General features: G+C 40.2%; 1 protein-coding gene and 1 pseudogene across 15 annotated transcripts in view; one reads left to right on the forward strand and one right to left on the reverse strand.

The window, feature by feature from the left end:
* PPFIBP1 (PPFIA binding protein 1) overlaps positions 1 to 26,180 on the reverse strand; it is a 151,363-nt gene that overhangs the window by 75,264 nt on the left and 49,919 nt on the right. For all 15 annotated transcript variants that reach the window (XM_033222569.1, XM_033222576.1, XM_033222570.1 and 12 more), the window contains exon 2: positions 18,763 to 18,850. The gene's annotated coding sequence lies outside the window, so the exon portion shown is untranslated. The remainder of the gene's footprint in view (positions 1 to 18,762; positions 18,851 to 26,180) is intronic.
* LOC117090354 lies at positions 881 to 4,113 on the forward strand (annotated as a pseudogene).

Raw genomic sequence — 26,180 nt, forward strand, 5'->3', positions numbered from 1 at the left:
ACCCAGGAGACGGAGGTTGCAGTGAGCTAAGACCGTGCCACTACACTCCGGCCTGGGTGAAAAGCAAGACACCATCTCAAATAAATTAAATAAATAAATAAATAAATAAATAAATAAATGCTAGGGAACATGTGGCTTCTGACTTAAACACCTTCCAGGATGAATCCAGGTCCACAATCACCCAGGGAAGCTGTGGGCAGTCTGTGGGCACCTGTCAGGCTGCATCTGTTGGGTAGCAGAACCTGCTTCTTTCTAACTCTAAGTCTGCCTATTTCTTCTATCATGTCATCAGAATTCCTTAAACAATCTTATTTAACAGAACAAACGAATTTAAGCCAATTCTACAGTGAAAAACATGAGAGTGAGTCATGGCAAACTTTAACTGTAATCTTGTTAAGTGGAAATGGAGACAAATATTTGGAAAAGATCTTAAGAAAACTGATGAATCCAATAGGCAGGTCAGATCAGCGTTTCTTGGTTTTCTGCTTTCCATTTGTAAGCATATCTGTGTGTGTGTGTGTGTGTGTGTGTGTGTGTGTCTGTGTGTGTGTGTGTGTGTGTGTGTGTATGTATGTGTATGTTTATACCCATGGCCCTTATTTAGAGCTCTAAATCTCCTAAGGACGGGAACCATCTGCCACCTGACAAGAGAGAAGTAACCTCCATGCATTTGTCCTTCTACCCTCAAGAGGGATCCTCTTCAGCCCAGGATGGTATAGATATAGATTATTTTGGAAACAAAGGGATAGATTCTGTGGCTTTCTATCCCCTTTTTTCCTTTTCTCTTTCCACATTCCTGGCTCTAACTCGGTTCTTTCTGTTGCCATGGTAACCAACAGTCTCAGGACACAGACTTCTGACAGCTGGACTTTTAGCCACAGAGACTCGGGATGTGAAAGATTTCTCATGTCTCCCCTTTTTGCCTCAGGAGTTAGCAGCACTTCGTCCACGTGGGCAGCCACCACGGCAGGGTGTGACTGTGTGTGTGTGTGTGTGTGTGTGTGTGTGTGTGAGTGCGTGCACGCGCACGTGCACATTCTTCCAGCCCTACTTGCTTTCCAGGGCTTCACAGAAAAAGCTAGACTAAAAAGTGTCATCAGATGATGGGAGGATGGGCATCTAAACAGCGAAACCTTTCTGGAAAGTAATTTGGTATCAACTAGCACAAGACTGCAATATATTTGTGATGTTTGGTCCATTAATCCTACATATAGCAAAATAAGAGTCATAGTCAAAGATTTATGGAAAAGCAGGTTTACTACAGATTTATTTAGTAAAACAATAACTACCACCTAATGGTCATTAATAAGAAGTAATTAAAAATTGCAGAGTAACCATATATATGTTTGTTGTAGGCTATGGGATAAAATAATTTCAGTTTCAACTGATGTCATATCCACACTTACATATATGTATACGTGGACATATATAAATGTACAGATATGTATATGTGTGTTTATATAAACAGAAAAGATAAGGAAGTCCATCAAAATGTTTTGATAGTTACCATTATCTTTAGAAGGTAGGACTATAGCATATTTACTTTCATCTTCATACTTTTCTATATTTTTCCAATTTTATACAATGATCATCCTTTTCTTTTATGACACAAGATCTTACAACCATAGTAGGACAAATGATGAGAAGTGGAGATGCTTAGTAGAGAGGATTATAACACAATGAAATAAGTTTTGAAAGGGAGAAGGCTGCCTCTACTGCCCTTCACTGAAAGATTGTAAAAACTGGATAATACTGGCCGGGCCCGGTGGTTCATGCCAGTAATCCCAGCACTTTGGGAGGCCAAGGCGGGTGGATCACAAGGTCAGATCGAGACCATCCTGGCTAACACAGTGAAACTCCTTCTCTACTAAAAATACAAAAAATTAGCCGGGCATGGCGGCACATGCCTGTAGTCCTAGCTACCTGGGAGGCTGAAGCAAGAGAATCTCTTGAACCCGGGAGACGGAGGTTGCAGTGAGCTGACACCACACCACTGCACTCCAGCCTGGACAACAGAGTGAGGCTCTGTCTCAAAAAAAAAAAAGAAGATTGGATAATACTTCTATCTAAATGGGGTAGTACTGAATAGAAAAGGGAATAGGGCCGGGTGTGGTGGCTCATACCTATAATCTCAGCACTTTGGGAGGCCAAGGTGAGTGGATCACCTGAGGTCAGGAGTTTGAGACCAGCCTGGTCAACATGGTGAAACCCCATCTCTACTAAAAATACAAAAATTAGCCAGGTGTGGTGGTGGGTGCTTGTAGTCCCAGCTACTCGGGAGGCTGAGGTTGCAGTGAGCCGAGATCACACCACTGCATTCCAGCCTGGGAGACAGAGTGAGATTCCATCTCAGAACAAGAAGAAAAAAGAAAAGGGAATGGATAATATTGTTGTTTAAGTACTATGATTCTCTTCTCCCCAGTCCCATCTATTTTTTTCTTTTTTCTTTTTTCTTTTTTGAAGCTTCTCGAGTTGAGAGAGATTTGTGCCTTTGAACTCCATGGCATATTCATCCTCTAACAGTGACACAGAGGACTACAGCTCCAAATCCAGTTCCAACCTGAGCCTCTCTGTGGGCTATTTCCCCTGTGAGGACACCCCCTGTGAGGACACAACCTCCTGTGAAGACGCAACTTCCAAGGATTCTTCCATCCACTTTCTCCCTCCCATCCAAGGGGCATGGGGGACTGAAAGGATAAGGAGATGCATGAAGAGACAAGACCAAATTCAGGATGAACCAGAGCAGTTTTGCAAACTAAGCATCTTCCTGGCCTGGGACGTGGACGTCAGTTCCGATAACACAGACGCAATAGCTAATAGGCTTCTAAATGGAGACAACCAGTGGATAGATGAGTTACCAAAAGAAAGAACAAAACTGTCTGTCAGCAAACTGAATAATCTTGTGCAAGAGTTTCAGACATTTCTAGAAAATCTGAAAGATAATGAAGATGACGATGCCATGTTTCCTGAAATGACTCAGAAAGATTTCCAGCTGTCCGGCGGCTCCCCTCCGGAAGTGGTTCAGGTCAGTCATCAAGAACATGATGCGTGTCAAGACCTGCCCAAGTGCAAACCACCAGAAAATAAAGATATTATGCAGTCTCCACAGACTCCTCCAAGGCTTAAGGAACATGAGCTGGCTGAGGAGAGCAGAGATGCCTCACAGGACAGTAAGGGATAGGCCTGGGTTGAACCACAGAATCTTACGACCACCAGGAAGCAGGTCCCAGGAGGTCTGACGTGAAACCAGTGGGAGACAGATAACAAGGAAAGGAGTCAGGGTGGAGTTTTAGGGAAAAGACTGAGGAACACAGGGAAACAAGAGGGTAGCAAGCAAGGAGAAGGGCTAACAACTATATCTCCCTCCCCACCAAAAACGTACATATTTAGTATTAATGGGCATTGAAACTTTGCATTGACACTTGGGCTTTTTTTTTTTTTTTTTTTTTAGACAGATTCTTGCTCCGTTGCCCAGGCTGGAGTGCAGTGGTGTGATCTCGGCTCACTGCAACCTCCACTTCCCAGGTTCAAGTGATTCTCCTGCCTCAGCCTCCTGATTAGCTGGGATTACAGACATCCGCCACCCTAACTTTTATATTTTTAGTAGAGATTCGGTTTCACCATGTTGGCCAGGCTTGTGTCTAGCTCCTGACCTCAAGTGATCCACATGCCTCGGCCTCCCAAAGTGCTGGTACTATAGGCATGAGCCACTGCACCTGGCCTACTTGGGCTATTTTTGCTAAAAGGATGTGAGTTCCACAAATGAGTAAATGTTGAGTTGGCTGCTGTCATGGTTATACCTACCTAACACATTCTTTATTTTCTTGGCAGATGATAAGCCAGGCAACTGCCAGCCAAAGGACAAGTGCTCCAGAGATCTCAATCCTGTCAGAGCAGCTGGAAAAGGATGACACTCCTTCCCACACACAGGTCCAGTGCTACCTGAACTTTGGGTGGGCCTTCAGCTGACTGAGGCGGTGTATCCTCTCCCCTTGGCTGAGGAGGGATCACCCTGTGAAGGGCCCCCATCTGCCAGCACCAAGGAAAAGACTCTTTCACAGACACAAGAGAATTCAACTTCAAGAAACCCTTGAATTAGGACATTTCATATAGACAGATTTTAAAACTTTTTGGAAAGTTGAAAATAATCCACAATGAGGATTCCATTAATAATCCCCATCAGTTTTTTCCTCAATAAACAAAATAAATGCTCTTGTTACCCATGTCTTCCTCTTCCAGCACACCATCTTGACTCACATTTCAAGCATATGTGTTGTCTAAAATTTCCTGAAAATTCTTTCTCAGGAAATTTTTAGTATTATGCTTCCTAAACTCAAGTATTATTTTTCTCTCCTCTCACCCATTCTTACTGTATTTTACCCTAGTTTATCTATTTTATGTATTTTAACCTATTTTATCATTAACCCAAATCCCCATTTTCAGTAGACAGCAGCGTGACCCGTCAGATTTCCATGGTAGCAGGATGATTTGGATTGAACTTGCAGGACTTGAGCGAGTGGCAGTGGATGTTAAGTCACCGAGGAAATTAATTTCAATTTCAGGAAATCGGACAGCAGTTCTGATATTCCCCGGGGACCTGGGACGCAATGTGAGGATTGTGGTCGCCACTTAACCACTCTAAGTCTAGCTGTCTTCATTCAAAAGATGTGGAAGATAATAACACATACCTCACAGGGTTAGTGTGAGAGTTTATGAGGTAACACAAGCACTTGATAAATATTATTACTGTTGTTGCAAGTAGACGTTCTCCTAAGGAACTCTCCGGAGAACTTGTTCAAGGGATATCCAAGAGTGAGAGTTAATTAAGAGTCAATTCTCATTGAAACATTTCCCACACAGAGCAGTACTTACCAAAAGTTCAGAGTTTTCAGCAAATCTTAACCAAGTCCTCTCCCAACCCATTCCATTCTGCCCTTTGAAACTCGTTTGCAATTGTCATTGAACATTCCACTAAAAGTCAACTTCTTTGAGGAAGGCTGTCCTCAGCCTTCTTGTCCTGACTCTCACCTCCCCAGCATCTCTACCTCATTCAACCACAGGTTCATTCAATGTCCTCCTTCTTCTGCTGGCACTACCATCCTGTGTGACCTTCAGAGTTTAAGTGGCAAAGCATACGACTCTTCAGTTTCAAATTCCTTCCTTTCCTCAATTTCAATTCTCTTATCCCTTTCCTTTCTCTCTTCTTCCTTCCTTCTACAAATATTTAGCAAATAGGAGTGTCAGATACAAAACAAAACAAAAAACAGAAAAACAGCTTGTCAAAACAAAAACAAAAAAACAGAAACCCTCAATATTTAGGCTCAAGTGACTTATTTAAGAGATAAAGTCAGGCAAACATACGACTATAAAGAGTATGAGTGATAATACTGTGTAGTGCGTAAACATTGAGTTCTAATGAAGTAATAATCCACTCAGCATGGGGAGGTTGGTTGTAAAAGGTTTCCTGCTCCCCAACTTCTATCTGCTTCCCTCTAGATCCAACCCATACACCTCCTTCCCAAACTTGGCATGTCTACCATATCTAGTAACATCTGCCTTGCCTTGCCTTTCTCTTCTCCCAGATACTTTAAAAATCTATACTCATTAAGTTCCCGAAGGGGACCCTCTTGCTCCTCACTGCAGCCAACACACAGAACCATAGGGATTTCCCTCTCCATTTCCTGACTGCCTGGGAAACTCATCCTTAAAGATCCTGCTCTAGGGTTACTATTGGGCATTACTGATCCCTCAGGCAAAGGGATCATGACCCTCCTTTAGCTGTCCCCTAGTCCCTGCCCTGCCACCTTCTTGCCATGACCTGTACTTTTCAGCCCTCTTTTTAGATCTATTTTACTTGTAGACTGTGAGATCTAAAGGCAAGCACCAGGTCTTAGTTCCTTTATATTGCAAATCCTAACACACTGGGCTGGGCGCGGTGGTTCACACCTGTAATCTCAGCACTTTGGAAGGCTGAGGTGGGTAGATCACTTGAGGTCAGGAGTTTGAGATCAGCCTGGGCAACATGGTAAAATGCTGTCTGTACTAAAAATACAAAAATTAGCCAGGTATGGTGGCAGGGGCCTGTAATCCCAGCTACTCAGGAGGCTGAGGCAGGAGGATCATTTGGACCCAGGAGGCAGAGGGTGCAGTGAGCCGAGATGGCACCACTGCACTCCAGCCCGGGCGATGGAGCGAGACTCCATCTCAAAACATACACACAAAAAAAAAATCCTAACACAGTGTTTAGTACAAAGTCATCTATCTCTCTGACTCCATGTAATTCTTTAAATGTTTTTAAAGTATCCTGTCTATATAAATTTTTAAAAGTGAAATACAACAGCTTAAAGAGCTGCTATGCTTTAAGTCAAAAGAGACTGATCAGTAGGGTCAAGAATAGGAATGAAAAGGGAGGCAGACAAGAAGAGAACATGGCCATCAAGTAGAAGTCAAGTGAGACGGCGACCTATCAATTGAGAAATCTATTAAGACTAAAGGAATTCAGAAACTAAATTGAAAATTTAATTCAACAAATATGCCTGGAGCCTTATTGTTGCTTTAGACTAGACACTATGATAGGCCTGAAAGAAAGATGACATCTCTTACTCTCAAGAGACTGACAACCAGTTTTATTATTTTAATTCTTACTCTAGTAATTAAGCTCTAGGACAAACTCAACCAAAATACTTTAAAAGACTGTCTACACTGAATAAGATGCACTGTTCTTTAGTAAGATTTCTGACATACTTGTGTTTATTCATCAGTGTTTTATAAACCTGTTTGGCAGGTATGAACCTGTCCCTAAAATTTAAGCAATGTACTCTGCAAGCCTTTACAATAAAGTAAGCCTTCCATACCCTTTGAGGTTGAGTGTCATGCTATATATTAGAAAGCAGGACAAAGTATTTTAAAATAAGAAGTATCTCAGTATCTCTTCATTATAGTTTCAAATATGTTATCAGCCAGGCACAGTGGCTCATGCCTATAATCTCAGCACTTTGGGAGGCCAAGGTTCAAGGATCACTTGAGCCCAGGAGATTGAGACTAGCAAATTCACGGCTCAAGAGTATGCATGGGTGCAAGTCTAACTGGCCATAAGAACAGTGTCTAAAATCCTCTTACGAAACAAAAGAAAAATAAAGCAAATTATAAACGATTTCCTAGAGAGTGCTAAAGTCCTTACTCCAATAATAAAGAACAATTTTGTTGACTTAAAAGGAACAGTTAATTGCTTCAAAAACATATCTCCTCATTATAAATTGCAAGTGGGAGAACTTATATAGCATACAGGACAATCTCCAATTTCAAGATGGACGGGTGGGTTTTATATTGCAATGTCTGGAGTCAATCTTTTCCTACTACCTACTAATACCTCAAACAAATAGAATAACGCTGCGCTTTCAGAAGTGAAATAAGATCTTCATCAGATAACACTCACTAAGTGAGCCAATCATGAGCAGAATGAGTAAAAAGCCTCAGGATAAATTCCCCCAAAGGGTTATTAGCCTAGATCAAGAAGTACCAAGACAAAACAATTTCTGCTTTATCCCACCTTTCAAAGGAATTCCATGGTTTTAATGACCATTTGATTTCAATATAATATGCTTTATAAGGAACTACTTCTAAGGCATTTTCAAATGGTATGATATACACCATAGCTTTTCAGATTGTGGCATTGAAAGAAAATTCATCTCATTACTACTGAATTCTCTCAGTCCAAAAGAAAATCAGAATGGCAATTTATTTAGTTTTTCCTCACCTGCAACAATAAAGATTATTTTAAGTACAAATCTCTAAAAGAAAGAGCTCTCATCCTAGGGTAGAGGTTTCCCACAAACCCACTCAGAAAGGAAAAGAAAACCCTTCAAACATCTTCATAGTTAATGTGTGTTTGGAGAGTTGTTTTCAAGTTTCACTTTCATCGATCCTTCTGTCACGCATCTTTGGGGCCAAGATTTTCCTCAAGCAGGGGATGGGGACAGAAAGAAGAATTTTTCTTCAGTAAAATCACTTTAGAAATCAAGTTAGTACCATATTGCAACCAACAACTTAATAATTGATTCATATAAGGATCAAAAACAGATGCTAAAACCATTGAGTGAATCACTGTCAGGGAAAAAACATGCACATGGTCTCTTAAGATTACTCCACAGGTGCCTTCTTAGTTATCACGAGGATTAGGCACCTTTACAATGGAGAGGTCTGGCCAACACCAACTTAGCCAAGTGATTAAACTTAGCCTAGCTAATATCATACACCTTCTGAAGAGAAGCAATGTACACTTGCTAGCAATGTTTAATTTGAATCTAATTATGAGGACACCAACAGTTAGATGAATCTAGACTACAGGGTATTTTACCACACAACTATCTTTGACTTTTAAAACATGTTAACATAATGAAACACCAAAAAGACAGGAAGACAAGACAGTTCATAAAAGAGATGAAGGAAACATGACAACCAATTGCTATTTGTGATTTTTGATGGACTCTTTGATCAAAACCAAAAGCAAAACAAAAAATATAGTAAAGGATATTTTGGTTTTGAACATGGACTAGGTTCTTAGGAAATTTAGGCTGAAATATTTAAGGGTAGAAGTGTCATGATATCTGCAACTTACTTTCAAAGAGTCCAGGAAAAAAAAAGACAGAGAGAAAACAAAGATAGGGAAAATATAAAGAAAAACTCTAGTAAGTAAGTAGTACAGATCTCTATTAAAGTGTTACATCCGCTACACTTGTATGACAGTAATATCTTTTTTTTTGAGATGGAGTCTCGCTCTGTCCCCCAGGCTGGCGCCTCCCGAGTTCACGCCATTCTCCTGCTTCAGTCTCCTGAGTAGCTGGAACTACAGGCGCCCGCCACCAAGCCCGGCTAATTTTATTTTGTAGTTTTAGTCGAGACGGGGTTTCACCTTGTTAGCCAGGATGGTCTTGATCTCCTGATCCGCCCACCTTGGCCTCCCAAAGTGCTGGGATTACAGGCGTGAACCACTGCACCCGGCCGACAGTAATATCTTATGATATTATATATATTTAAAACATTAAAACATTTACTCTAAATAAAACCTAGGTATTAATTTGATTTCTCAAGTGATCTAAACTGGGCAGTTCTTTAATCTGGATTTCTTCATTCATCCTGGTACCTGCCTTTGGGTTCACAGCTGGCTGCAAAGAATTTTCAGTCTCATAGATTGGTAAATATTCATCCTTCAAATCCTAACCATAAAAAGGCAAATTGGTTCAGTTGAAAGCAGACTAGCATCTAGGTATTTTTCCAGAAGATGTAAGATTTCAAGAGTTTATCTAGCTTTTGCTGAGATTAAAAAGAATAATTTTTGCCAAATGGGGAGATAGGTCCTCTGCCCTTTGAAATTTTTGCAAGTTTCAAAGCCTGAATATCTGATGTCTACCTTCAAAATACCGTCTTTTAAATTTTCTGTTTCTCACAAATCAAGAACAGCCTGACACTTATAATACTAATCATTTCTTCAAATTGTTTGGACATTTTCTTTTATTTTGAGCAGTGACAGATTGTTCTGCTTCTTCCTACCTAACAAGAAGAACAGGCATAGTCACTATAAAATGTACTGTGCATTCTGGGGGATTTCTGAGAGTGAAAGAGGGTGCTCTTATAGTCTTTTTTTTTCTTGAGACAGAGTCTCACTCTGTTGCCCAGGCTGGGGCACAGTGGCACGATCTCTGCTCACTGCAACCTCCGCCTCCTGGGTTCACAAGTGATTCTCATGCCTCAGTGTCCCAAGTAGCTGGGACTATAGGCATACACAATCACACAGGCTAACTCTTATAGTTTCAGCAGAGACAGGGTTTCACCATGCTGGCCAGGCTGGTCGGGAACTCCTGGCCTCAAGTAATCTGCCCACCTTGGCCTCCCAAAGTGCTGGGATTACAGGCACGAGCTACCATGCCTGGCCTATATAGTCTTCATGAACATTTTTAAGCATGTATCTCTTATATGATTAAAGCCATAGATTCTCTCTTAAACTAATGCACATATTCATATATACTGACTGCTTTGCAAATAATTTAAAAAGTTCAAAGACTCTCCGAATCTTATTCTTCAATCCCACGTTAAAAACCCAAGTTCTTAAGTTTGACTTCCTGGCTTCAATTCCCAGTCCACCACTTATTTGCTGTGGATCCTGGGGAAGTTACTTAACTTCTCTGTGCTGTTTCCTCATCTACAAACTGCCATACTAATAGTATTAGCCTCAAAGGGCTATGGTAAGGATTAGTACCTGGCACATAACGAGTGCTTACAAATTTTACCTGCTGCTGTCACACGATTCCTCTGTTTTAGTATCTGCTATTGCTCCTAATGACTACAGAATAAAGTTCAAGCAAACTACCATTAAATCTCTCTATAATCGGATCCTGAGGCAATTTTCTAGTCTTATTTCACAATACTCCCCCACTGCCCCTCACACTCCAGAACCTTTATGTTACTTGCTCCTTGTACCTTCATGCTCCAGTGCTTTTGCCTATGCTGTTACCTCTTCTTACCCTAATGTGCTACTTCTCCAGTCTACCCTGCTGCCCATCCATTCCCAAATGGGCATTCAAGACCCAGGTTATACTGAAGCTCCTCCATAGAACAGAACAGGTTGGAATTAACCTCACTTTTCCTTATGCCACCACAGCACTTCACTTTTACCTGTAGTTAGTGTACATTTTATCCAGACTTACAAAAATGTGCACTTATGTCTTTCCCACCCACTAGACAAAAGCCCCTATGTTCTGCTTATCTTTGCATGCTCCAAAGCCCCTGGCCCAGTTTCTTGTACACACTAGCTCCATGATAAATAATTTGTAAAATGAACAGTTCATCTGCAGGAAATAATTTAGACAGATAATATCTGAAATTGAATGTCATTTCCTTTCAGAAAGCCTAACTAGCTTCTACTTTAATTAACTCTCGTCCCTGGATATTTATATGAGGGGGGTGCAGGGAGACACAGCACACAGCACAGTGTAGATGTTTCCTGAGTGGAAAAGCTCAGTTTTATACAATAGACAAAGCTAGTTAACAAAAGAATATCCACATCTTTCTACTCCTCTGAGTACAGACTTATAGTACAAAGTGACTTACAAAGTCACCTCTGTTTTAAATTTTAAAAGTTTTTTTTGTAATTTTTTGTTTTTTTTTTTTTTTTGAGACGGAGTCTTGCTCTGTCACCCAGGCTGGAGTGCAGTGGCCGGATCTCAGCTCACTGCAAGCTCCGCCTCCCGGGTTCACGCCATTCTCCCGCCTCAGCCTCCGGAGTAGCTGGGACTACAGGCGCCCGCCACCTCGCCCGGCTAGTTTTTTGTATTTTTAGTAGAGACGGGGTTTCACCGTGTTAGCCAGGATGGTCTCGATCTCCTGACCTCGTGATCCACCCGTCTCGGCCTCCCAAAGTGCTGGGATTACAGGCTTGAGCCACCGCGCCCGGCCAAATTTAAAAAGTTTTTTAAAGCCATTGCATTTCTAAGTATTCCAGATATTTAAATTCATTCATTCATTCAAATCCATTTAATGAACATTAACGTGCTAGGGGCTGTGCATAAAAATGAGCATGATACATAACCTCTGTGTCACATGATTTCCTTTCACAGTCAGACACTACTGTTTCCGCCCGTTGATGCACATTTAGGCAAGTTAATTTAAGGATCACAGTGGGCAGGAAATGATATATCTAGGCTAAAACGATGCATGAGACTCCTAAGGTGCCCTACAGTGGGCCATCAGGCATCACTAAGAATTCTCCCTGCTCTTTCATTCATTTATTTAGGATTCATTCACTTGCTGAGATGCCCCTAGGTGCTGGCCATTATAACCTTTCACGCCAAGGACATGGGGATACATGATGTTGTTCCCTTTCTCTAAATGTTCAAAGCCTGGCAGCACAGCTAATTATCATTTGTTCAACAACAAATGATAATTTCTTGGGCACATTTTCCTTGCCTGTCTTTATCTCACAAGAGCCTATTTAAAAACATCTTCTGGACATTGGTCTGGCTACATCAGCTTACAATTCATTTTTACCTTAAATGATTGGTTTTCTATACGAACCACACAGTAGGACTGAGAAAGTTTCTTATCACAATAATTGGGATTACTTTGCTTCTGTTATGCAGTTGACACATGCGAATTGGCCCACTTGCTAAAATTTGTTTGCAACCACCACATTAGTACCTTCACACTCATTCACGGACACCTGCAAAGGAGCGAGAATTCCGAGTCACCCTCACAGAGTTCCCAGCTCAGGTTGAACAAGGCAATGCTCCACTTTCCTGCATCAGTTCAGCCCTCCTGCCATAAAGTGTCCTTTTCATGGTCTGTTCTGTGCCACATTTTTCACATTGTTCACATGTTTGTGCTTGTCATCAATCATTGTGCTGTTTAAAATGGCTCCACGCACAGTGCGGAAGGGCTGCCTGGTGCTCCTGAGGCAATGAGGCCGTGCCTCAAGGATGAAACCAGTGTGTGAGGTCAGCTTCCTTCAGGCCTGAGTTACAAAGCTGCTGGGTGTGTGTCAGTGTTAATGACTCAACAACATATGTGAAAATGGTGTCTATGTCTAAACAGAAACACACATAAAACAAGGTTCTGTATTGATCAGTTGGCAAAAACGCTGTGGTCAAAGGCTCGCAGGAACCTGCCTCTGCATTTCCCCGAGGAAAAGTATTTGGTCATTCAGTGTTCACAATCACGTCAGAGCACAACTACCACAAAAAACAAGAATCAACTGATTTTATCAGGTAAAGAGTGCAAAAACCCAGCCATACACTCTGAGTTCTTTCAGCTTTACCTTCTGAGAATTCAGTGGGGCCACAAAGTGAGGAAACAAAAGTCACCCTCTGGATAGAGGCACTTGGTGTTTTCTGTCCTTTTCTGTCCCCCTGGAACTACCCACAGTCTTGCAAAGAAGAGATTGCTGTTCTGCTGGCTAACAAGAGGAGAAAAGAGGTCCACAGGCCAGGGGGACTGTGGGTAAATGTAAATGGATTTTTCCTGGGTGTTGCTGTTTTCGCTTATGAGAATTCTAATGCTTAAGATCTGCTACTCTTATTTCCTGCTTGATACTTGGCTTTCAACTATCCCAACCACACAGTAGACCCAATCTTATTGAAAGGCCTGTGTGCGACCTCAGGTAAGACCAATGTAGACCACAAAGAATCAAAAATCCCACTCTTCTAAGCAAATAATGCATTCTTTAATTTATAAAAATTTATCAAAAATAAGACAATTTAAATCTCACCAAATCATCCAAAACTTTTGAAAATGCCTCAGAATTCACATTTCTCTTGGTAGAAATTTGACCTCCTCAAGCAGGAAAACAACTTCCGGACATCAATGTATTGGAAGCTTAGCTTCTCTGTTCCAGGAATTCCATGCTTACAACCAGAAGCATCTAACAGAGTGTTCCATCCTGTGTCTTCTTAACTTTTCCCCAAGGTTGAGATAATGTTTATTTGTTGAACAAAGCAGTCATCCAAGAGCAGATTTGTTGAAAAGCTTCCTAGCAAGTTGAGAGGCCAAAGCAAAGAGGAAGAACAGCTAATCAGAAATCAAGAGCAAGAAAAGTTAGATCCAAAATAGAGTACAAAATGCCCAGAATAGCCCAGAAAGACAGCTGATGACCTTTTCCTCGAAAATATCTTAATATCACAGTATCAAATAGCCTAACTATGTCAAGCCTAACTATGTCACATAACTACTACTACAACAATAAAGGAATTAGGTAAAAAACAAACAATAAGCAAGAAAAGCTGATGGAACAATAACAATTTGTGTTCTGAACCACAGATGAAAACACAGAAGACAATTAACTGTTGTATTGTACTTAGGATTCCACCACTGGTAAGGGGTTACACCTCAGCTCAAGGTAATAGTCACAAGAAACTCTCAGGGCTATTTCCATCTGAAAGCTGCTATAATTTCTACAGAGAGAGCACACGTTATCTTCTGCCTATGGACTAAATGGATCCTGCTACAGTGGCTGTAAATTGCACATCCCTAATTTAAGTCTCCTGTCGGCTGAAGCAGCTCTGGGCTGTGATTTGACCAGAAGACTAGAATAGCTACAGTACAGAAGGAACGCAGACCACACCCAGGGGACTCAATCTCGTTTCTTTGATTATGATGCACACAGCCTTGAGCTACTGCTAAATAATAGATTTAAGAACTATTGAGATCCCTTCCCCAACTTCTCTACTCCTGAAACAATGGGAAACCATAGCTCACTGAAACAATGGAGTCAGAACCCAGGTTTCCCCAACGTATCATACATTAAACCACACATCCACTAAATAAGAGTAAAAATTGTCTTGGACCCTCTTCCCCCTTCTTAAAAAACTGTTGAGGCTATATATCTAAAAGGCATCACAGATACTTGAGCCTCCTAATTAAATGTATAAATGCATGGAGACTTGAGAGAAAAAACACCACTTGTTCAGTTATAGAGCCAGCATGTATGTACACACACATCCACACGCCACTTATTTGATCGTTTGCTAAATGTGCAAACTCTTCCTCTGTCTACAGTTACACACTAGCATATCTGTCTCATAGAGGAAAAAAAAGTCAAAGTCATTGGCTGCCAATTTCCTAAGAGGTGAGGAGAAAGCGAAGCAACTGAGAATGAAAAGACTATTATGGCTTTGACAAGATGAGCAAATAGATTCTAACAGCCCACAAACTACAGACACACACACACACACACACATACACACACACACAGCATCTGCTTGAAGAGAGAGTTCTAAAAGCCCAACTAAATCTCTATCTGATGGTAAAAGTGAGCCTAGATTTTTGGTAGGAAAAGGAGAGAGCACTAAAGAAAAAAAATGGAAAGGAAAACATTTTGTGAGTTCCATGATGAAAACAAGATCATTTACATATTGTCCAAGTTATCATGAACCAATTAAGCACAAAACAAACAATGTGACACAATTCCAAATAAGACTGCCATCCCCAAGCAGTATTTTTAGAATTTTAGTACGAATTGCCTAAAATAAGGTTTAGTTCACAAAAGACAGGAGATAGGAAGCCCCAAACCTCACATAATAATGAAAGTGATAAAGACTGCAAAAAGGGTACAGAGAAAATGGTGCAAAGGATAAATCCATAGTAGATGCTTTTCTTTGGGGATGACATTATCTCAGTGGCTACAAATTGTCTACTTACAAACCACTGCACTACAGGGTGGAGTGATGATACAGGCAAGCCTGAGTGAACAGCTAACCATACAGTCCCACAGCCTTCCTTGACCTAAAGAAGAGAAGACAGAGATGAAGCTGGACAAGGGGCTCCCACCTTGTGCCTGAGTCCATTCAGCCTCAAAAGTGGTATAACCAGACAGCATTCACAACTATCATCCATGAACTCAAGTACCACTGGCACAGAGGAGAGACTAGGGTGTTGCCTGCACTCCCAGGCAAATGAAATTTCATATATTTGCCAGTTGCCAGAACACCTAAGACTGGAAGTATAACCATGAGCAGTGGCTCACACTTGCAATCTCAGCACTGTGGGAGGTCAAGGTGGGAAGATCACTTGAAGACAGGAGTTCAAGACCTCAGCAATACAACAAGACTCTGTCTCTACAAAAAATTTTAAAACCAGCTGGGCATGGTGGCACACATCTGTAGTCCCAGCTACTCAGGAGACTGAGGTGGGAGGATCACTTGAGCCCAGGAGCTCAAGGCTGTAGTGAGCAAGGATCGTACCATTGTACTCCAGCCTGGGCGACAAACCAAGACTGTCTTTTATTAAAAAAAAAAAAAAGGGAAAAAAAGAGTATAATGTATGAAATTACAAATTTCCTTTGTGCAAATCTCAGCTCCACTGGTCTCTTTTTGAACAAGTAAACCAGTTCCGAAAACCAAGAGTGTCTTCACTGACTCACCCTGGGGAGGGACGTGCCAAGGACACACGGACAAATATTTCCTTTCATCCTTCCTCTGAGTTTCAGTCTAAGGTGAGGCAAGTAGAAAAATTCTTTTTGGTTAGTATTCACTACACTTAAATTAAAAACTGAAGTCTCGGCCAGGTGCAGCAGCTCATGCCTATAATCCTAGCGCCTTGGGAGGCCAAGGCGGATGGATTATCTGAGGTCAGAAGTTCATAGACCAACCTGACCAACATGGAGAAACCCCATCTCTATTAAAAATACAAAATTGGCTGGGCATAGTGGCTCATGCCTGTAATCCCACCTACTTGGGAGGCTGAGGAGGGAGAATTGCTTGAACCAGGAGGCGGAGGTTGCCGTGAGCCAAGATTGCGTCATTGCACTCCAGCCTGGGCAACAAGAGTGAAACTCCGTCTCAAAAAAAAAAAAAAAAAAAAAAAAAAACACCGAAGTCTCATATTTTTAAAAAGTGATCTGAAAACTCTCATAAAGTATCAGATACAAATGGGTAATCTTAGTAACAAGAATGAGAAATATAATGACTATCATTTTTAGTGTCAGGTCTATGTGCCCCAAAGCATACTACTAACACTATTGTAGTCAATTGTTACAGCAAATTTTGGGAGCATCTTAGAGGTGGACATTTTACCAATCCCATTTTACAGATGTGGAAGCTGACCCAGAAAGGTCATGAGACAAGAACGTGGTGAAATTGTGATCTGAATGCAGAAAGGTCTTAAGGCAAAGTCCACATGCTCACATCCCATATTTGTTTGGGAAAATACATTTTTTTCCTAGTTCTATACTTTTAAGTTCATTCTTGACTCAAGATTCATACTTTTAGGGACTGGTTTTTCAAAGCTTCCTTAAAACAAGTTAGGCTTAATGAATTTGTTCAGAAAATTCTTTGAGAGCTCCTTCTGAGCTTAGGCCTGCCTCCATTTTTCTTTCTCTATTCATCTCCCTAGACACATCAGGTCTCATAAAATGAGTCTTCCCTGGGTCTCTTACTTTTCCAGGTTCTTGATCTGATTGTTAAGATATCCTGACGGTTTCTATGGGAATCCAGACACATCTCTCTTCTGGATCTATTTCCTCTTCCCCTACATAGTCCCTTCCTGTACCATGCAACTGAGACCCTTCTCTGCCAGGACAATAAGCCCCACCACACCACTCACATATCAGAGAGGGCTTCCATCTGCCCACACCCTGCAACAGTAATCTACGAAAACGTCTTCCTGTTGAGTAAGCAGTTTGGAACATCACATTGAAGCAGACAAATCACTTGGCTACCTAAAGTTCAACATCATTCCGAAGTGCCACGAGTTAAAATTACTTTAGTCCCTGAACAAACAAAATAGAATCATCACCAAAAGATATGCACAACACATTCATAGGAGCACTATTAGTAATACGCCCAAGCAAGAGACTACGTAAATGTCCAACAACTGTAAAATAGGTATACAACTCAACAGCATTAGAGCAAAGACAATGCAGAAAAAGTATTGTATACAATATTGTAGATTTCACAAACATAATAAGCAAAACGAGGTAGACACAAAAGAATATTCACTGTATGATTCTATTCATAAAAACAAACTAAACAAAGGCATCACAAGGCAGGATATTGGTTGCTCCTGGAGCATGAGGTGGGGAGGGCTCTGGGGTGCTGGTAATTTTCTATTAATCAAGGTGCTGATTGCAGAAGTGTGTCCACTTTGTAGCAACTATTCCATCAAGCTATCCACTTAGCGATGTGTGCACTTTCCTCCATGCATAAGGTCCCTCAGCAAAGAGCTGACTGAGACAGACCCTTGAGAGCATCTGGTCCGTGCCCTTTGGTTGGCATAAGATCAACTGTTTCCCATGGACGTTAGGTAGCTCATGGACACAGGAAAATCGTGAAAGGACTGGAACTGGACATCAGATCTCTTAGCTACCCACCACAGGTACCAAAGCTATGTGACAGGATGTTCCTCTAACTTCCTTGCTTTCTGTGACTCCAGCCAAGGTTTAGAAGGATGAGGAACACATTCCTCTTATGAACGCAATCCAGGAGGTTCCAATCTTTTATTGACATCCATGCCAGGAAGAGCATCTAAACACGCTTTAGGATATGGCAAATCAGAGAAAGTCAGACAGTTCACATTCACTGGCTAGGTGACCATCAGCACACTCCTTACCTCTCTCGTATCCTCATCCATATCACTGAAGTGTTAACTCCTACCCTGCAAGAGTGCCATGAGGATAAGGTAATAAGTAGTGTCAGGGTAATGCCTGGTACATGGCAAGCATTCAGAAACACTATTTGTAGAATGAGTATGGAATCGAATTAATCAAATGCTTGTCACTTGGTAGAAGCTCAATAAATAGTAGTTATTACTACTGAGAAAGAGAAATAGGGAGGAAGTGGGTAAATATGCTTGTGAGAAACCAACACCTCATATTCTAAGCCTACTGGGTCATTAATGTGTCAACTAGCAATTCTCACTGGTGTAGATAAGATAGTGAAATGGTCTGTGAGGTGGAGAGTGATGAAGGACTCGAGAAGAGGGCTGTGCTTTTCATTTTATGTGCTACCAGGTCTGTTTTCCTTCTCAGTGCCAAATGAAGATTTGCTCATTGCCTGCCACACCACGTCTAAATCCTACAGCCACCTATGTTATTCGTGCTACTCTCAGAATTTACAGGTTTTAAAAGGGGGAGTGGATACAAACACCCCTAGACTTAATTAGTAGACTCACTAGAGTCAAGTAACTTTACTCCTGGAAAAAAATTCACACACACTGAGAGGTAATTGCAGGCTTTAGAGAGGTCTGAAATGAACCAAGGCCAGAAGTGAGTTCACTTACGTTTTTAAAAAGCAGGTTTAATGCTGATTTATTTCAGTTCTTCAAATCTTGGATGTACTTAGCAAACTGATCCACACGTTCTTTTATACTGAAAAGAAACAAATACAAAAACGACAAGTGAAAATTATAGCACATCAGAAAAAAAAAGTGACAAATGGCTGATTATATAAAGAACATTAAACTAGATAACATGAGTAAAATTAAAAACAACAATACATGTGTTAAGGACTTCCTTCCATCCATCCTTTCTCTCCTATCCTCCTTCTTCCTTCGTCCCCGTCCAGCACTCCACCCTTCTCTCCCTTCCTTCCTCAGTTACTGGACAACCTCAAATATTCCCTGATGACTGATTTTTCCGCTGAAGCCACCATCATTAATTTTTATAGCACAAAGTAGTAGTAGCACATTGTATGTACTCTATGAATGTTTGTTGAGTAAATGAATGAACCATGGTTTTGCAATATTTTGTCGTTAAGGTAAAAAAATAGGAAATGCCCACAATTTATTATTTTGTTGTCCAACAGGAACAAGTTGTATAAAATATGTAGAAATACATACATTATTTTTCAGACTTGCGTTTCTGATTCTCTTATCTCTTGAATAACTCATACTTAGGGGAAAATTCCCATTAGTATATATGGGCACATATATCCTCACCATGATACAGTAATAAAATATATTTTGGTACTAAAAGAATATTTAAGAACAGTGGAAGTTCCTTTTGAGATGCCATCTCTTCAAATGCCTCAGAACTATCTGCATCCAAAGGAGAAAGCAAGGTGTCTCCCAGTTAAATACAAGAGCTATTGCCACACGTGTTTTACAAACGCATACAGAGTCAGGGCCAGTCCTGGACAAAATTATGACGTACGGATGTGGCTGTTTCCTTCCTTCTGTCTGTCCTTTTGAGGATTCATTAACCCCAGATGTTTAATCAAGCAGGGAAGCAAAAGGATCAGCTCCAAGGTTGCAACAACTTAATGGATATCCTTCATGAGGACATTTTTTATTTAAAAAAAGAAAAAAAAGCTTCAGAAAAGGCAGGTGCTTAACAGTGAAATAAAATGCATTACTGACTACGGAATTTCAGGAATGAATGGGGGTGTGGATTTTCATCGTGGAATTTCTCAACAACCCATCAAATCACATCAGGTAAGTATCTGACGTTCTGCTTTCTCCTACAGCTGGCTTCATATATGGCCCATATATACACACTAAGCCCAGCAAATTTTAAGTACTTTATGATATATACATAGGCAAGCTCAAGTTTAAGACTAGGCTGTGCTCTGAAAGTTACAGTCATGTTAATGAGCAGTTTTCAAAGTGAGCTCCTAGGAATCCCACCCTCAGGTGCTTCTGAGAGCAGAGGCAGAAGTGAGTGGATGTGCAGCCTTGTGCGGTGCGATTTCACTTTCATGTTTCATACTTAGACCCAAGATTTAGTTGGGGAAGTGGTTCCTCCAGCTGCTTATGAAAGAGCTGAAACAATCAATGGAACCAAGTAACAATTAGATTAAAAGCTAGTGCAGAAAATCCCAGTCAGTCCACAACACAGTTGATCTAACACCAAAATCCAACCACCACCTGTCATAGGGCCTTTATGGTAAAATGCAAGTCCCAGCCTGAGTCCCAGGGCAGAGGTCAGCCTGGGTCTGAGCAGACAGGACCTGGGCCTTCTCTTCTTTCCTACTCAGCCCCCTCATCTCCTGCCCTGGAACATCATGAGCAGAAGCAAGGGTACCTACACTTCCATGAGGACTGATCAACAGTAAGACGGCAAGATTAGGGTGCAGTGGGGGGCTGCAGATGTTCACAACATGGTGAAGCAGGGGTCTCCAGAAGAGAACAAGACACAGCGGGTTTCTGCAAGTTAGTCACTTCCCAGGCCCTGCCCTGATCCACACCAGCCTCTTTGCTGGGAATTCCATGTGGAAGGTTTACATGCTTCACCTGGATTAGGGCTCTTGGCTAGGAATGAGAAAGGAGAAAATTAGTAGAAGAGTTTAAAAAGAAGAAGAAGAAGAAGAAGAAAAAAAAAAAACCTATGTTCTATAAAATCCAATTCAAAACAATATGTAAAATGAAAAAAGTGGTGGTGGCGGTGTGGGGAGGGGGGCAGGCGAAGATGGGAGGATTATGAGAAAATAAGCATTGCCTGAATATGCTCCAGAGAAATTCACATTAACTAACAGCCATTGAATATATTCAATCCCTTCCTCAGCACAGAGCTCTGATTATTTGGCCTAACCAGGACTGAATACACAAAAACATTTATAAACATGAACCATTATATTTTTCGAGTTTTCATCATAGGACTGGTTTAAGTAAGTCAAAGATGTTCTTTGTTCTACAGTTTTGATTGAATGCAAAGAGACTTTAGTCATTTCCTCAGAAACAGACTTAAGCTATAAATACTAACTAACCAACATAGCCACTCGCAAAAAGGCTCAATGACAAGTTTAATTTGAAAACAAGAACACATTATCAAACTGAAAAGTAAGGCATAAAAAAATTCAAACCCATGCAAACAACATTCCTAGAAGAAAAACCCTTAGTGAAACAACAAGCATACTTACAAATAGCGTTTTATTTGACTCACAAACCTATCCCATACATAGCGAAGAAAAAAAAGAAACCAGTCTATATTTGGGTCCATTTAATCAAACAAACTCTTAACATCCTGCCCACAACCACAGGTCTCAAATTCTAAGATAATTCTCCAACCATTAAATAAGTGATTTCTATGGATCTCTTTGAGATAAAAAACACATTTGTTACTATTGTTTATTTTCTAAATCCCTTTGCTATCCTAAAGTATGACCATCATGAGACTAATATGTTCAACAATCATTAAAAAGCAAAGTTTGTTTATTATAATACATAATGCCATATTTCAGCCTTCAAAATGAAATGGAATCTGTAGTCTCCTTTCAGATATGACTTAAGTGAATAAAGCAAGGGTCTGTAAGAAGGCCAAATGTGGGTCTGCCACCTGTTTTTGTAAATGAAATTTTATTGGAACACAGCCACACCCATACATTTACATTTTGCCTGTGGTTGATTTTTCCAAGACACAATGACAGAGTTGAGCAGTAGCAACAGAGACCGTAAGATCCACAAGTATAAAATGTTTATATCTTCCCTTTTAAGAAAAGATTTGCTGACCTCTGGTCTAAAAAAACCAGCTACTTCAGTAGACTGTCTTAAAATAAGAAATGCTAATCCTGGTGTAGTCATGTTGCTGGATAACTACCTAAGTCACTTAATCACTTAACCTTTACCTGCTTTAATTTTTTTCATTTATGATACACTAATTGCAATATTTATTGGGAACGTATATACCAGGCAATATTTTAAGAGCTTTACTCTTAGTAAATAAACAACAAATTTGTTCGTTTCATTCTGACAAAAATCCTAGGAAAGAAGTAAATTATTTCCATCTTCTAAATGAGATAATCGAGGCAGAGGAGTTAAATAACTTGCCCAAGGTTAAGTAGTGGAGAAATCAGGACCAGAACCCAGGCAGACCAGCTCCAGAGCTCATTTCTTAATCTTTATGCTACATTGATAATACTTTCCATTTTATAAATTATACAAAATAAAATCTCAAAAGATCTGTTAGTTAGGTTAGGTCAATCCAGTAAAACATACCTCTGCACAATTTAGGTTAAGATACCTCAAATAAGACTATACATGGACTTCCATGGACTTTTAAGACCCATCTAAGATTAGAGCCAATCTTGGGGTACTGGGAATATAAAAGCCTATCATATTTCTTTTTTTTTTAATCGTAAGTAATCAAAGAATCAAGCTAACTGACCAATTTCTATCTTTTCTTTGGTAAGTAAGGCCTCTCCAGGAGGTTCAGGCCCTTCAGAAAAGCTTCAGGAGGAAGACTTAGCAGAGAGACTCTAAATTTTCCAAGTTTGCTCCCATCTAGTCTTACCCCCAAGTTTCCATCTGAGAAAACGTTGAGTAAGAATCAACAGAAATTACGGAAAGATTGTTCTCATAGCCTGGCAAAAAGAGCTCTATGCAGTCACAACTGTCACATGGTCAAGAAGATATCCCCTTGCTGAATCACCCCCACCACTTCCTGAAGTTCGCTGGGATTTTGGGAGGAAATATGTCACCTAAGTGTGACTCAGTGCCCTTCTGTACTGAAATACAGGTTTGTAAGATTCCAAATAAATAGAGAGAAAATATAGCACTAAATTACTCATCACCAATTCATGTGCACAGACGGTCTTAACCATTTCACTGTTGTTTTGGGCTTTTTTTTTTTTTTTTTTTTTTAGGAGACAAGGTCTCACCTTGTCATCCAGGCTGGAGTGCAGTGGTACAATCACAACTCACTACAGCCTTGAAAGTCTGGGCTCCAGCAATCCTCTTGCTTCAGTCTCCTGAGTAGCTAGGAATATAGGTGTGCCAGCTTGACTAGTTTATTATTTTATTTTTTTGTACTGATGAGGTCTCACTTTGTAACCCAGGCTGGTTTCTAACTCCTGGTTTCAAGTAGTCCTTCCACCTCAGCTTCCCAAAATGCTGGGATTACAGGCATGGGCCACTGCACCCAGCCTTTAACTTTCTTTTTAATTACACTAGTCTCCAGTTGGTTTTCAATGTCTGCAGAGTAAAGTCTAGATCCTTGAGTTTGACATTAAATACCTTCCACATCTTGCCTTTCCGACTTTTCCAACTTCATCTCCTTCTATTTTTGGTCTTCACGCCTCCAGGATGGCTGGCTTTTTCTTCAGTATATCGTATCTACTCCTGTTTCTGAGGCCATACTCATTCTGTACCCTTTGTTAAAGACCCTATTTTCTCCTCTACTACCAACATGAAAACCTCTACTAGCAACATGCTCAAAACCATATTTGTGGCTCAATACATATTACGTCCCTAAGTAGTCTTCCTTTCCTCTCACTGCCAACACCCGGTACTATTTCCACCACCCATTCATTTGGGTATTTAATCACATATTAATGTTCACTGTTTAAATATTCCAAAAGTCTGTTTTGCTTTCTCAATAAGACATTGTTCCTCAAATAACCGATTCTTTCAAATAGAGCTTGGCATTTTCAAATTGTAGATGAAGAGTCCCTGACAAGTAGAGCTAACTTAGCTGAGAAGCAAATTCCAATCACAAGCTTGGGCTGTGTTAGTTACATGGAGCCCAGCCAACCAATAAACATCTGCATTCCAAGAAAGCTTTGTTTTCTGACTATCTAGTAACTCTCATGAGCAAACTTCAAACTTATTTCTTTGTGGGATTGTTAGAAAAAAGCCAGCAGTCAGTCCTAGCAATCAAAGTGAAGATCAAGTGGTACAAGGAAGTGATAGCCTTTAGCCAATAAAATAAATAGACATTAAAGAGATGAAGAAATTACATGTTATGGTATATCTGCAAATCTGAGGATGGATGAGGGCTTGGGATTCATCCCTCATGCTTTAAAAGGTTTAGTGTGCAGTTTTTTCTGTGTTCCCACAGTACTAAGCACTGTGCTGTAAATATTAGCTCAATGAATAATCTGATAATCCCATGTCCCAAAGTCCTCAGTGAACTCATTTTCCATGCCAAAATAAAAGTCAGTATAGTCAATTTCCCTCGAGATTCCAAAATTTTAGTATTTGTAATATCTACTGACATATTACATCAAACAAGGCCCACATGTTTTTAAATTAACATGTTGCTTTGCAATCATATTTGAAGTGTTTAGTAATGGCTTGCTTCCTTTGCCAATACTGCCAAATTATTTTTATTTTCCACAGTAAGATCATAATTCAAAGATTCTGAGCAGTTGTAGAGCTCAATAGTTGTCATTCTTTGAAAATTTTGACTGAATTGACTGAAATGATTATAGTCTGCCATAAAGTTTTATATAAAAGTAAACATATGTACAGTAACATGCTATATGAGACTGTACTGGCAGCCTAGTGAAGCAAAGAACATGGTTCAGCTTCCTGGTATATCAACTATACACCAATTTTTCTTTGCCACAAATATTTTAAAACTTTATTTTATATGAGAATAATATGGACTAAAGTGCAAAATTTACATAACAGTATATTAAAACTATATAAAAATATGAATTATAGTGTAAAATTACATAACAATATATTTAAACAGTGGATTTCAATTCAGTTGGGGCCAAGAACTTTAGAGTAGATGTTCCCATTATTTGTACACTTCTTGAAGCATCAGGGTAGAAATCAGAGATTGCGGATTATAGTCAGTCATCATGTCCTCAGAGAAAAAAAGCATTCTATAAATGTCCTGAAATATGTTCTATCCTTTTTGAAAATGTGCAAGAAATGACTGCACCACTCTCAAAATTCAGGCATCCATATCCAAGAAATCCTGTAAAATCAAGTACTACCACTCAATCACTAACCAATATGTTACTGCAAATATCACTCAAAAAATATGAAGTCAAACCACTGAGATCCCACAAGCATTGTGAAAGGCCATTCTGAACTAATGTGAAATTTGTATAGTGATTGAATAAAAGCAATGACTTCAGCCCACTGGAATATAACACTTTATCATGTCAGTAGAACTGCAGGAACTAACATACCCCAGTGAGGTCATCATAGGTCTGAAAAGTGGGTTGGCCCATTAGGAACTCTATCATTACTGACCCCACAAGAACAGCAGAGACTCTTTCCCATAAAATGTCCCACATGGAATAGGCACATTTTCATTGTCAGATTACAACCATGATCTCTGCATCATGTGTGTTTAAGGAAAAAAAAAATGGATTGGTGGTTTCATCTCCTCCCCCATTTTCCTTCTCATTTTACCACAGACCAGATTGATAGCTGCTTTTTTGGTTGGTAAACTGGCAATTGACAATGCTCATCAAAAGCCCTAAAAATATAATGGCCTTTGGCCTATCATTCTACATTTATTAGACTTACAAGAAAAACATGGAAAAATGAGCAAAGATAAATATATACTCTTTTCGCAAGAATGTTACAATATTTACAATTAAAAAAATGGCAACAGTCTAAATGTCTGTACACTGTAGTACATCCATCAGAATATTAAGCAGAACCAGTTACAGGAGTGGTTACCAGTAATTCATGACATAGAAGGACACTCATGATATACTAAAGGATCTGCTTTTTCATAAATATACACACACATAAAAGTCAGGAAAGATAACCATCTATGGCTTTCAACACTTTCTTCTTCCCCTTCGTCACGGATCTCAGAGCAGTCTACTACCAGTAACATCTTTAATTAGAGAGAGATGTGGGCGGGGAGATGAAAGGAGAGGTACACGCACATTTTTTCAAAACCTCTCCCACCCCTAGTCAGTGGGTCTTGTGTCTACCTCGGAGGTATGCTATCATATGACACCATGTTGACAGTGGTTGTTACTGTGTGGCAGGATTTCAGATTAATGTGATTT

Source organism: Trachypithecus francoisi, unplaced genomic scaffold (assembly GCF_009764315.1).
Source record: "Trachypithecus francoisi isolate TF-2019V2 unplaced genomic scaffold, Tfra_2.0 Lachesis_group11, whole genome shotgun sequence".
Classification (NCBI taxonomy): domain Eukaryota; kingdom Metazoa; phylum Chordata; class Mammalia; order Primates; family Cercopithecidae; genus Trachypithecus; species Trachypithecus francoisi.